At 39.8% G+C, this 11786-nt stretch overlaps 1 pseudogene; it reads left to right on the top strand.

The window, feature by feature from the left end:
- Positions 1–8274: 8274 nt before the first annotated feature.
- LOC129144578 (insulin-like growth factor 2 mRNA-binding protein 3) lies at positions 8275–9282 on the top strand (annotated as a pseudogene).
- The last annotated feature ends 2504 nt before the right edge of the window (positions 9283–11786 follow it).

Here is an 11786-nt window from a genome sequence, read left to right as displayed (position 1 = left end):
CTTTATATATTTAGTCCCAAACATCTCAAAGTCTTTGTTCATTCTCTTTCATTCTTTTTGCCTTATTTTTGTCTGAGTAGACTATTTTGAAAGATCTGTTTTCAAGTTCTGAAAATTCATTTTATTCCTCTTCTCATCTATTATTGAATCTTTAAATGTATTTTTTTTCCTTCAATAAACCTCCATAATTTTTTAGATTTCTTTTAAAAGATATCTATCTCCTTGATACATTTCTCATTCATTCTCTATATTTATTTATTATTGTATTGGTTTTCAGATTTCTCTTGCATCTCTTTGAGCTTCTTTAAAATCTTTTTTTTTTTAAGTCTTTTAAAGTCTGACATTTCAATGAATTTTTTTTTGTTAGAGTACCGGAGAATTATTGTGTTCTTTTGGACATGTCATAAACCTTGCTTTTTCATGCTTCCTGTGTCTTTATATTGATTCCTGCACATCTGGAGTAACAGTTTCTTCTTTTTATTTTGAATTTACATTCATTGGAGGAAGCTTATTTTTTGAAGTTATTACCATGATGTTTATTGCATAGGGCCATTTGGCTTTACTTTTAAGTTTGTGCAGTGGGAAAGACTCTGTATACATTTCTTGAGTATAAACAAATACACAAACACACACACAAATGCAATGTTTTATTGGCTTAGGAGTCATCTGTTATCTTAGGTTGATTTTCAAAACTGTATCTCAGAAAACAATTAATGTATCTTTGTTGTGTTGGTCATTGAGGTCCAGCACAGTATGACACCTGACTTAATAGGGTGAGCAGTTAGGATGGGGGTGGAAGATGAGAAATTACTTAATGGTTATAATGTACATTATTTGAGTGATGCATGCCCTACAAGCCCTGACCTCACCACTATGGAATATATGCATGTAATTGAATTACACTTGTGCCACACACATTTGTATAAATAACTTAAAAAGAACTATTAGAGTTTGCTATCTTGCTTGCTCATAAATACAAATACATTATGGATGTTTCCCATGACATTAACTATTACTGATACAGGAGTTAAAAAGAAATTTTAATTTTAATCAAAAGCAACCCCCAAATTATTTCTTTTCTAACATAGAGCAGCCTGTAAAATTGAGCTGCACACATACATAAGCAAGATGGAAGCTTGTACAAATAAATGCCGGCAGCTGTGCCAATAGGAAAAGGTGCCACCTGGGGACTAGACATGTTCAGAAGGGTGGCTCTATCTTCCCTTTCCTTTGTAAACCATGCGTACAGTAAGAAGCAGGAAACGTGGTGGCAGGCAACATGGCATCAGCCAGGCAAAGACCCCATTTGCATAATAGAAGAGTGGTGGGGGCAGCCAGCTTTCTCGTGCACTGTGTAAACATCACACCTGGCCCAACCAATCTTTGGGCCTTATGTAAATCAGAAACTGCCTCCTCAAGCCAGTCTATAAAATCTGGTGCACTTTGCTGCAGGCCAGAAGTCCACTCGGGCAACCCTCTCCCTCCCAGTAGAGAGAGCTATTCTCCTTTCTCTTTCTTTTGCCTATTAAAGCTCCACTTCTAAACCCACTTCCTGCATGTCCACATACTCAATTTCCTTGGCATGAGACAACAAAACTCAGGTATTTACCCCAAATGACACCGCTTCATTGTGTTGTAAGTGATTAATTTATTAGTTAAAATTGCTATATTAAGAAATATAGCACATTTTAAGGCTGCTGATGCACAGTGCAATAACTGCCATATACAAGTAACACACCAATTTATACTAGGAGCCCAGGTGCAGTGGCTCACACCTGTAATCCCAGCACTTTAGGATCCCGGGGGCAGGTGGATCACTTGAAGTCAGGAGTTTGAGATCAGCCTGACCCAAATGGCAAAACCCCATTTCTACTAAAAATACAAACTTTTTTTTTTAGTAGAAAAAAAACATTTATATTAGTGGGCATGGTGGCACACTCCTGTAACCCTATAAGGGTGAGTCAAGAGAATCGCATGAACCCAGGAGGCAGAGGATGCAGTGAGTTGAGATCACACCACTCCAGCCTAGGTGATAGAGCGAGACTTCTTCTCAAAAAAAAAAAAAAGAGTATTACAAAACTCTTGTTTCCTTACACTTACCATTTATGAATAGTTTAATGAAATGTTATTTTTAGAAACGTTTCATTTTGGTATGTAAAAAACTGGCATCTCATTAATTTGATATGCATTTTAGTAACTATTTAGTTAACTTGGTTTTATATATGTTTAGTGTACTACTTTTTGAATTGCCTAATCATGTCTTCTGCTTATTTTGCTATTCAATTATTTAATGTTTTACTGATTCATATGAGCTCCCCATTATAGTAACCACTTGTCCAAAATTTTATTTATATATATATATCTATATATCTATATATCTATATCTCCATTGGATTCCAGTGTTCATTCTCAGTGTTTTTGAGAGAAAAGGAGTTCCTCCCTTCTAAAGATTTCCACTCTCTAAAGAGCTTAAATAATTACCAATTACTAAAACACAATTAGGGAAGTTTAAACATTGTCTAATTGAACTTTATTTGTGGAAAATAAATGTTCTCACCTTTCCATTATTATTTAACCATGTATAGAAAGGAGCCCATACATTCTGGGCTGATAAATTTCTCTTTTAAAAAAGGGAAAATGTATTCTGTCAAAGAGGGTACCAAATTCCAAGTTCACACTGCACTTTGCTAAACACATTGCCTTTGTGTTGGCTGTGTTCTCTCTGAAACACAGAGCTGCTCACATCACGGCCTTGTTCCAAAACATTTGATGGCTTATAGCAGCCAACACAACCGATCCCCCATTCATTTTTCCAAGGTCAACACCTCTTACTATCACAACTCTACACAATATTTCCAAACTCTCTACTCTCTACTCACACTCCACTTCTTGTCCTACTCTGTCCTCGAATAAGCCTCATATTTTTATACTCCAAGGCCTATACTTAAACTGTTTTATTTTCCTAAATGTACATTTTCCCTGTCCCACATCTTTCTCCTCCACATGGCAAACCCTGCACATTTGAGGGCATCACTTTCTCTTTCCACTTGAATGGTCTCCACTTGTTCTTGCTGGTTGTGAGGCACTGGTGAGTTTTAGAACTGGAACCATATTTTATCCATCTTTGCAGTTCTAGAGCCTTGCACCAGGGGTAATTGTCAAAAAATGGTTCCCAATGCAAGCTTGCTGATGGTGATATTCAACAGATGAGAAAATGAGCCAGAATGCCTGTCTACTAATCCAGATTGCTTTTCACTATTATTTTGCTAAAACTCCCCCATTGTCATCAGCAAAATAACAATGATAATAATGATACTAGTACTAAATACACAAGATAAGTCAGTTATAACTGAGCTGGTAGCATGCATGACTTAAATTCTCTATTTACTGCTAGTTTCAAAATAGTCCTTATCCACAGATAGGAAAAAACAGGAAACAGACCCTCAAGTGCCTATCACAATGCAAACTCTTCCAATTCTAAAACTTGTTCAGGCACATTCATAAAATAAACGAGGCACACTGGTGACCCCCATCTCAGACACACTCTAAGAGAGATAGAAGGTCTCCTCTCACTGTCCTCCACTATACGTGACTCCTCCTGCTTCAAAAACAACAACAAAATAATATCTCCCAGAGGCTATCACACTTGAACTTGGACAAATTTTTAGATTTGATTAGTAATTAGGTCAATACAGTTGTTGCCCTTACTTGACCCATATCACATGTTATAAACCTCTTGGGATCATCCCAATACAAATTCTGAGACAAAACTTTGAGTTTCTTATTATGTAAAATCACAATAACCTCTTATAACGTAGAACAATGGACCTGTTTTCAAGGCATTGGCCCTACCCAAACATAACTAAATTTCCCACACACTTATAAACTTTACAGCTTCAAATCTCTTCAAAAGTAGGCTATATATGAGTCTTTGAACAGGGCTGAGCACTTTCAGTGAGGTTAAAAGTCAGTGTCCACAGGGAAGATTTTGAAAGACAGGAGAGTCCCCCACTATCCACCACACAGAAGACCATTAGAATGTTAGAGTCCACGCCCACTTCTCCACTTCTAGGACATCTCCCACCATGTGAAAGACCATCTCCATTCCACACTCTAGCCTTTCCAATAAGAGCAGGGTAAAAATTCAGTCTTTGGCAGGACTTGTCCAAGGTTTCACTCTAGTTTGCCACTGGATCTCACTCTGCCAGCCTTCTGCTTTAGTATCTTGTTGACCTCCCCATTTCTAAGGGCACACAAATCCCAGTCAGTTCTTTCATGTACTAACACCACCTCTGCAAGCCCCTCACTCCACAAAACATCCCTCTCACTTCCTGACCATCACAGAAGTAAAGGTCTAACTTATGTTTTCAAATACTAGCTAGAATGTGCTGTAATCTATTTCTGGAAGCCAGAACCCTGTGCTGGCACACTTCTTTTTCTCTCTTGGTGTGTCCATCTTTTCCCTTGATGTGCCTCATAGGGAGGACTCTGCACACAGGAGGTTATCAGTTAGTGTTTGCTTGGTGAATGGATCATGACTCTATGGCAGGTAGTCTGGAAAGGGTCAGAAGCACAACCCTGGAGACACACTTAACAGTTTGAGTTCTAATAGCTGGCTGCCTCTCTGGGTCTCTTTCCTCATCTGAATCCTGAGGATAATAATTACATCTACATCTCTGTGTTAAAGAGTTGTTGTGATGAATGAATGAGATGATGCATGAAAAAAAATTAGGATGCTGGTAGCTAGCGCTCAATAATCATTAGATCTTCTGACTTCTGCTCCTACTGCTATCATGCTGAGTGTGTTTCTACATAAAAAAGCTAACAACAAACAAAGGGTAAAAATTAAAGTATGAGTTTAGATTCTTGACTTGTCAAACTGGAAACCTACTGGGGTAATAAGTCTAGCACAGGCAGAAGAGAAAATGAAATACTTTATTTCTGATTTATCTGATTTAAAGCAAATACAGGCAGGTCTGGTTAAAAAATGCTTTTCATCAAAGTTTGTCTGTAACTAGGATGTTGTAGGTTAAACTTATTTAAAAGTAGTCTAGACAGATTCATTTGTAATATAAGCATGTCATAGTTTCTGGCGTTTAGGACTGGATTTCTGTTTGTTTGTCCAATTATTGATTTTTGAGATGGAGCCTCACTCTGTCACCCAGGCTGGAGTACAGTGGCATGATCTCAGCTCACTGCAACCTCTGCCTCCTGGGTTCAAGTAATTCTTCTGCCTCAGCCTCCTGAGTAGCTGGGATTACAGGCACCTGCCACCACATCTAGGTAATTTTTGTATTCTTAGTAGAGATGGGGTTTTGTCATGTTGGCCAGGCTGGTCTTGAACTCTTGACCTCAGGTGATCCACCTGCCTCGGCCTCCCAAAGTTCTGGGATTACAAGTGTGAGCCACTGTGCCTGGCCAGGATTTCTGGTTTTTTTTAGTTTTCTGAAGAGACACAAAAGACAGCACTAGCTACTATCAGACCTCCTGGAGACAAGCTGGTCCAATGAGCTTTTACACAATTTCATTTACTGCTGGGCATGGTGGCTCATGTCTGTAATCCCAGCACTTTGGCAGGCCGAGGCAGGTGGATCACCTGAGTTTAGGAGTTTGAAATCAGCCTGGCCAACATGGTGAAACCCCATCTCTACTAAAAATACAAAACTTAGCTAGGTGTGGTGGTGGATGCCTGTAATCCCAGCTGCTTGGGAGACTGAGGCAGGAGAATCGCTTGAACCCAGGAGGCGGAGGTTGCTGTGAGCCAAGATCACCCCACTGCACTCCAGCCTGGGCGACAGAATGAGACTCTGTCTCAAAAAAAAAAAATCACTTACTGTAAAGATAGTAATGCAATAAATCAGAATCTATAAACATAATAATTTGATCAGTGCTAACCACTCCACTTTCCCAATATACATATACTTCTCCCTTTTTCTTGAGCATGTATCCCAATGCCACATTCTTAGCAAGATGACAGTGGGTTTTTTTGTTTGTTTTTGTTTTTGTTTTGAAATGGAGTCTCAGTCTGTCACCCAGACTGGAGTGCAGGGGCGTGATCTCCGCTTACTGCAACCTCTGCCTCCCATGTTCAATTGATTCTCCTGCCTCAGCCTCATGAGTAGCTGGGATTGCAGGTGTGCACCACCAAGCCTGGCTAATTTTTTGTATTTTTAGTAGAGATGGGGTTTCGCCATGTTAGTCGGGCTGGTCTTGAACTCCTGACCTCAAGTGATTCACCTGCCTCAGCCTCCCAAAGTGCTGAGATTACAAGCATGAGCCACCGCACCTAACCAACAGTGGTTTTGAGTGTGCAAAGAATGAGCATATCACAGACATGCTTAAGACACATTACATGGCCTGGCTTACCTGATACAATTTTTAATTTCTCTAAAGTAAACTCACTAAAATTTGAAAACATGTATTTCTTTAGTAACTTATTTCATTAATTTTCTCAGGGACTTTACAGAAAACATATTCAACTTTCATTCATTTAATCTTACCACAATAGATGATCTAACATATTTAGAAGACAGAGTATATAAGGTGTGCCCATACCCAAAGCATAGAAAACTCAACACACCAGGGCCTTGAGGAAGCCAACACTAGAACAGTACAAATACACAATTTTCCCTAAAATGGAGAGACTAGTGCTCACTGGGGCCCAAAGGGATGTTCAGGTTGCATCTTTCAGGATTGACACCATAAAAGAGAACTTTCTTTGGAGCACAGTGGGGCTTACTTGAGGTTTTGGTGAGTCATTTGGATGACATCAGAGACAAGCATTACCCCAAATGAGAGTCACGTTAAGACTTCCATGTGAGATTGTCTTAGAGGATTGTGGCCCAGTTCACACATAAGAGGATGGCTGTGCAGCCCAGGGAGACAGATATCTTCTCTCAGGAGCAGAAATCTTCATGTAAAAGATGGCCACTTGCTGAGTAGTTGAAGCACGCCCTGATGGAACTCTCTGGGGGTCAGATTGCACACTGTCTCTTGAGTTGCATAAAGCACAGAACAACATGTCTGCACTCCAGCTTCTAGCATTTACCAACTCGGCAGAAAACACATCATTGTCTATCTCATTCCAGAAAGATCTTATTTGCCGGGGTAAAAAAAAGTGAATTAGGCCAGGTGCAGTGGCTCACGCCTGTAATCCCAGCACTTTGGGAGGCCGAGGCAGGCGGATCACAAGGTCAGGAGTTCGAGATCAGCCTGGCCAACATGGTTGAAACCCCGTCTTTACTGAAAATACAAAAATTAGCTGGGCACGGTGGTGGGTGCCTGTAATTCCAGCTACTCAGGAGGCTGAGGCAGGAGAATCACTTGAACCCAGGAGGCAGAGGTTGCAGTGAGCTGAGATCACACCACTGCACTCTAGCCTGCGTGACAGAGCAAGACTCTGTCTCAAAAAAAATAAAAGTGAATGAATATAGTAGGAACCCAAGGACTGTCTAAGGGTAGGTAGTAAGTCTGCCATCACCAGAAGTATTTAAATACTGGCTAGACAATCACACTGTGGGAATAAGTTTCACTCTTTGTAAAAGGGGTAAATCTTTTTCTTTGACACCCACAGATCTAGTGAAGATCTTAGCATACAGTAGATACACAGCAACTTTTGTTTACTAAATAAACTTTATTTTCACACAGATTACTGGTAAGCAAAATATTGATATAACTCTAAGACATTAAGGATATCACAAGACCATTCATGTTCTTTATGGGGTTCCAATTAAGAAATAAGTTGAAAAATCAGGCAAAGAAAGGAGTTCTGATGCTCCTAAGTAGCATCAGAACTATTCTGATGGACTTAAGCCATTGTAAGAGTCCCAGTTTGGTTCCTACCAAAAGTCTCTTTCCATGAACATTATGCTTACAATCAGACAGATAAAGCACCACTAAAGCAAACACAAACTCCAACACTCTTAAAATTTAGGTGTACATCTCATTTGAAAATTATTCAAAAGTGAGACTTAGGAAGACTGGTTGATGCATTTGGGTTGTAGCTAGGCTTTTTCTTTCCTTTCTCTTTTAAAACATATCTAGGACAAGGAAAAACAAGCCTCGGATCTGATTTTTCACTCCTTGTTCTTGTGCTTGTCTTGTCCTTGTTCTTGTTCTTCTTTCTGTGTTTGCGTATTTTAAAGGTGAGAAGATGAGAGCAACAAAACCAGCTGGATCCATCCATCACCGTGGGTAGTTTTAATTTCTCGTTCTTCTCGTTAATTTTTTTAGACAACCATTCTTCACAATGAACAAACTGTATATCGGAAACCTCCGTGAGAACGCCGCCCCCTTGGACCTAGAAAGTATCTTCAAGGACGCCAAGATCCCAGTGTCGGGATCCTTCCTGGTGAAGACTGGCTATGCGTTCATGGACTGCCCAGAGGAGAGCTGGGCCCTCAAGGCCATCAAGGTGCTTTCAGGAATTGATGCTGTATAATCCAGAATGCACCATTACAGTTAAAGGCAATGTTGAGGCATGTGCCAAAGCTGAGGAAGAGATCATGAAGCAAATAAGGGAGTCATATGAAAATGATATTGCTTCTGTGGATCTTCAAGCACATTTAATTCCTGGATTAAATCTGAACGCCTTGGGTCTATTCCCACCCACTTCAGGGATGCCACCTCCCACCTCAGGGCAGCCTTCAGCCATGACTCCTACCTACCCGCAGTTTGAGCAATCAGAAACGGAGACTGTTCATCTGTTTATCCAGGCTCTATCAGTCGGTGTCATCATCGGCAAGCAGGGCCAAGCACATCAAGCAGCTTTCTCGCTTTGCCAGCAGAAGCACCAGATGCTAAAGTGAGGATGGTAATGATCACTGGACCACCAGAGGCTCAGTTCAAGGCTCAGGGAAGAATTTATGGAAAAACTAAAGAAGAAAATTTTGTTAGTCCTAAAGAAGAGGTTAAACTTGAAGCTTATATCACAGTGTCATCCTTGGTTGCTGGCAGAGTTATTGGAAAAGGAGGCAAAACGGTGAATAAACTTCAGAATTTGTCAAGTGCAGAAGTTGTTGTCCCTCATGACCAGACACCTGATGAGAATGACCAAGTGGTTGTCAAAATAACTGGTCACTTCTATGCTTGCCAGGTTGCTCAGAGAAAAATTCAGGCAATTCTGACTCAGGTAAAACAGCACAACAACAGAAGGCTCTGCAAAGTGGACCACCTCAGTCAAGATGGAAGTAAAGACTCAGGAAACAGCCCACCACAGAGGCAGATGCCAAACCAAAGATAGATTGCTTAACCAACAGATGGGCGCTGACCCCCTATCCAGAATCACATGCACAAGTTTTTACCTAGCCAGTTGTTTCTGAGGACCAGGCAACTTTTGAACTCCTGTCTCTGTGAGAATGTATACTTTATGCTTTCCGAAATGTATGACACCCAGCTTTAAAACAAAACAAAAAGAGGGTGGGGGAGGGAAAGAGAAGAGCTCTGCACTTCCCTTTGTTGTAGTCTCACAGTATAACAAATATTCTAATTCTTAATATTCCCCCATAATTCCAGAACTTGGCTTAGTGATGCTTTCACTAAATTCATCAAATAGATTGCTCCTAAATTCAATTGTTAAAATTGGATCAGAATAATTATCACAAGAACTTAAATGTTAAGTCATTAGCATAGAAAAACTGTTCTCAGTTTTATTCTTACCTAACACTGACATGAGTAACCTAAGGGAAGTGCTGAATGGTGTTGGCAGGTGTATTAAACATGCATTTTTATTCAACTACCTCAGGTATTCAGTAATACAATGAAAAGCAAAATTGTCCCTATTGGGAGAAATTCACCCCCGATATTTCATGTAGGTTCTTTTCTATTTTCCCTAAGTGTCAGCTGGTATGAGAAATAAAGGGACAGAGTACAAAAGAGAGAAATTTTAAAGCTAGGTGCCCGGGGGAGACATCACATGTCAGCAGGTTCTGTGATGCCTCCTGAGCTGTAAAACCAACAATTTTTTATTAGTGATTTTCAAAAGGGGAGGGAGTGTATGAATAGGGTGTGGGTCACAGAGATCACATGCTTCACAAGGTAATAAGATATCACAAGGTAAATGGAGGCAGGGCGAGATCACAGGACCACAGGACTGGGGTGAAATTAAAATTGCTAATGAAGTTTCGGGCAGGCATTGTCATTGATAACATCTTATCAGGAAACAGGGTTTGAGAGCAGACAACCGGTCCTACCAAAATTTATTAGGCGGGAATTGCCTCGTCCTAATAAGCCTGGGAGTGCTATGGGAGACTGGGGCTTATTTCATCCCTACAGCTATGACCATAAAAGACAGCCACCTCCAAAGTGGCCATTTTAGAGGCCTACCCTCAGGGACACATTTTCTTTCTCAGGGATGTTCCTTGCTGAGAAAAAGAATTCAGTGGTATTTCTCCCATTTGCTTTGAAAGAAGAGAAATATGGCTCTGTTCCACCCAGCTCACCAGCAGTCAGAGTTTAAGGTTATCTCTCTTGTTCCCTGAACATTGCTGTTATCCTGTTCTTTTTTCAAGGTGCCCAGATTTCATATTGTTCAAACACACATGCTGTACAAACAATTTGTGCAGTTAACACAATCATCACAGGGTCCTGAGGCGACATACATCCTCCTCAGCTTATGAAGATGATGAGATTAAGAGATTAAAGACATAGGAAATCACAAGGGTATTGATTGGGGAAGTGATAAGTGTCCATGAAATCTTCAAAATTTATGTTCAGAGATTGCAGTAAAGACAGGCATAAGAAATTATAAAAGTATTAATTTGGGGAACTAATAAATGTCCATGAAATCTTCACAATTTATGTTCTTCTGCCATGGTTTCAGCCGGTCCCTCCATCTGGGGTCCCTGACTTCCTGCAACAGTTCCTTAATTTTTGAAAATTTTATATACTTTATAATGATAGAAGCCCAATCATTTTTTTAAAAAATAAATTTAAAATGTAACAGAATCAGCTAACAGGCAAATTAAGAATTTTACTTCTGGCTGGTGACAGTAAAGCTGGAAAATTAATTTCAGAGTTTTTTGAGGCTTTTGACACAGTTATTAGTTAAAAAATCAAATGTTCAAAGATATGGAGCAGTGCCTAATATCTGGAGAGCAGCAATACCATTTATTCTTTCATTTATAGTTGAAAAAGTTTTTGATGATACTAACGAAGTGGTGGCAGGAGGTTTTGGAACGGCTGGTTTAAATGGCTTTAGGAGACTTCAGTTTTTTGTTTAGCTACATGATTGAATGCATAATAAATGCTGTGTGCTTTTGACCCTTAATACCTAGAGAAAGTACATCATTGAAGAGATGCAGGACTTTCAACTGATTGGCAAAAAGCAAGCTTTAGCTTGTCTTACAGGATGCTTAGTTTGCCAGTACACTTCAGACCAATGGGACAGTCATAGATGGTGTGACAGTGTTTAAAGGCAACAAAAGGCTACATCTCCATGTGGCTGGCACTGTCATGAGCCTCACTAAGCTATTTTGAAGATTTTTAAGCAATGATAAATTTTAAAAAAATTAGACTCTGCCTAAAGTAGTATATAAAGTATAGCAGGATTTCTGCATACTCTGCAATCAGTTCTTTTTTTAAAAAAGTCAAAAGCTAGAGAATACAAGAAAAGTTTTTGGGATATAATTTGAATGACTGTGAAAACATGACCTTTGATACTGAACTCATTTTCTCACTCCTTAACTGGACAGCAAAGGTCCAGTATGTACAATTGTGTTGGGTGTGGGTGGTCTCCAAGGCCACACTACTCTCTGAATTGACTTTGAGTTTTGTTTGTAAGATGATCA

This window comes from Pan troglodytes, chromosome 6 (assembly GCF_028858775.2).
Source record: "Pan troglodytes isolate AG18354 chromosome 6, NHGRI_mPanTro3-v2.0_pri, whole genome shotgun sequence".
NCBI lineage: Eukaryota > Metazoa > Chordata > Mammalia > Primates > Hominidae > Pan > Pan troglodytes.
The sequence above is the reverse complement of the archived record's forward strand: the minus strand, read 5'-3'. Positions and strand labels throughout refer to the sequence as shown.